This window comes from Rhinopithecus bieti, unplaced genomic scaffold, assembly GCF_001698545.2.
Source record: "Rhinopithecus bieti isolate Rb0 unplaced genomic scaffold, ASM169854v2 scaffold_74680, whole genome shotgun sequence".
NCBI classification, from domain to species: Eukaryota; Metazoa; Chordata; class Mammalia; order Primates; family Cercopithecidae; genus Rhinopithecus; species Rhinopithecus bieti.
The window spans coordinates 512,931-515,792 of NW_016828033.1; positions in this window are offsets into that span (position 1 = coordinate 512,931).

Consider the following 2,862-nt stretch of genomic DNA (forward strand, 5'->3'; position numbering starts at 1 on the left):
CTCCCTCCCTCAGCCCCACCCCCCTCTTCCTTGTTGCCCTACATTTACTGAGCACTTAAGCTTTCCCCTCCATTGATAGTGACCTCTGATGCCTCTTGCAACTCCCCTCATTCCATTTCCTAATCATCTCCCACTCATATACTATCCTTAGTCCTGCAGAGGGGATACGATCCCATGGTCAAGAGAAGGAAACTTTGCAGTCCCATCTCAAGAGTGTCAGTGCCATTTCAGCCCCTAAAGCAAGCCAAGGGAGGTAAGGCAGGCCAAGGAAGACCACTTATAGGAGGACAGCCAAGCACATTTAGACACCAAGCAAGCTCACTCACAGCTGAGATCTCTAATTGGTTCAGGTGATATCGATGTGTGTTATCACCTGAACACATCCCACCTCAACCAGGTAAGAGCCAACTGGGCCATGGCACCCTGGGCAGACTCATGAGTTGGGATCCCTTCAAACCAGTTTTATTTAAACATGTGTCGAACGTTTACTTAGCAGAGGTGGGGGAAATACCAATTTGCCTGGAATACAAATTGTGTAAGCCTCTTTATATTCAAAATTATAAATTATTACATATCAGCCGGGCGTGGTGGCTCACGCCTGTAATCCCAGCACTTTGGGAGGCCAAGGCGGGCAGATCACAAAGTCAGGAGTTTGAGACCAGTCTGGCCAACATAGTTGAACCCCGTCTCTACTAAAAATACAAAAATTAACCAGGTATGGTGGCGGGCACCTGTAATCCCAGCTACCTGGGAGGCTAAGGCAGGAGAATCGCTTGAACCCGGGAGGCAGAGGTTGCAGTGAGCACTCCAGTCAAAAAAAAAAGAAGAAATTATTACACATCTTCATCACATGCAATCTTCTGAAGCAAACAACTTCTTGGTAAGCATAGTAAACCACTTAAAATGCAGATAATAGTATAAATTTATTGCCCTCAGGGAGCAGCACTTCACAGTGCATCATGCATTTTTGGAATTACAACTGTGACTAATGCCTTTAAGCAACTGTCAGCTGGCTGGCCCCTGGGCTACACCCTGCAATTTGCACCTGTCTGTTGCAAAATTACTCCAGACACAAGTAGTCCAGGTAAGGAGTTGTCAATAAGTCTATGTCACTGGATGAAAGCCAACTCATATTTCACCAAGACACAGAAATCATAGTACACTGGCATCAAATACCTGAATTATTCCAAAGATAATTTAGTGTCCTTTAGACACTCTCAGCCTGCTACCCAACTTGCCGGCCCCTTAACTGCACTCTGGGGTCGGGTCCAAGTTGTGAGGGAAGACCTAGGAAGAGGAAGCTGTCCTTGCCTGCATGGGCCCCCGTGCTGTCTTCCTCATTCCACTACAGCTTCACTGGCTTCCCTGCTGTGGCCACATAGCAAGCACGCTCCCGCCTCACAGCTTTTGCAATTTCTGTTCTCCCTGCCTGGAACATGCTTCCCAGTGATATTGTCCATGCGTGGTGTCATTTGTTTGCTGTCACCACCCCCACTAGAATGTAAGCATCACAACAGCTTTGTTCACCACTGTATCCCCGCAGAGCAGGGCTCACATAGACAGTTAATAAATGCTTGCTGGGTTAATAAATGAATGAATGAACTATGTTATTTATTTGATTTCCCAGGTGGCTAGGCTCCTGGGCATGTCCTTGAATTTGCTCTCCAGGCCCCTCCTGTTTGGCTGCCGCTCTGGCTCCTAAGCAAGGAGTACCCGGAGGTACTCTTTTTGACAGTAATACGTTAAAGGCAAAGAAGGAAGTATGGCTTTCACGGTTTTACTGGGAGGCCTAGAATGATTTGAAACGGACTTTTGTTTCATTAATGGGAAAAGCAAAGCAAAACAAAAAGCCTATCATCTAACACTCTTTCCCTGGATGCAGGAAATTCTTGTCTGCTCTACCTCACACCCAGGCTCAGGTGACAGGTCTGGGTGCAGCGTGGAGATGGCGAGAGCTAAGTGCTACAGCTGCGAAAGGGTGAAGGGCAAAGGAGGAAAATGCCGAGGGAGGCGAACGCTCAGGTTCATGCATATGCAAGTGGGCTCTACAGCGGAACTTCGAAGCACACACTCAACTCCCCACCATGCGCCCCGCCCGCTGGTCTTCCCCGGAAAAGCTCTCCCCCAGCCCGCGATCCTCGCTGGCCTAGCCCTTGGCCGTTCCCATCCCCCTCTCCGTCCCCGCCCAACCTGCTGGCCTCACTCACCTTTGTCCCTTTCTCCCATCCCCACCCCCCAATCCACCCTCGCTTTCTCCGGGCCCCTGCCATTTGTTTCCCTTTTATTTCCCTCCTTCTTTTGGGTCCCCAGTATGCGGTCCTAGGACAACGCCTTCCCAAGCTCGGACCCAGCCACCGTCCGCCTTCATTACCCCTCTGAAGAACAGGGTCGCCCCCGAGGCCCAGGTCTGGCTGTGGGGGCACCACTCGAGCTCTGCCTTGGGGACCAGGACCTCACCCCAACAGGCGTCCCTTCCGCTCCCTCCACCTGGCCAAGCCGCCCCCGCCCTTCCCCCGACTCTAGGAAGTGCTAGAAGAGGGGGTTGTGGTGGGTGTAGGCGAAGGGCGCAAAGGTCCAAGCACCATGGCCTCGAAACCCGCTCCTCTGTCCGCTCCTCGCTCCCGCACAGCTGGATTGCTGCGGGGAAATGAAAATGACCGCGGACACCCTTAGAGACTGGTCGTCCACCCCATGAACGCTCAGCTTCCTCTTCCCTCCCTCCCAACCCCGCATAAGCTCGCTGCCAGACAGGGGTCGGGGCGACAGCCCCAACCCCTGGCCACATCTGCCTCCGGCCCGGAGATGCTTAGCTGAATCTGGGTAGGGCCCCCAGACCGGAAGCCCCTTGTAGGTGGGGGGGCG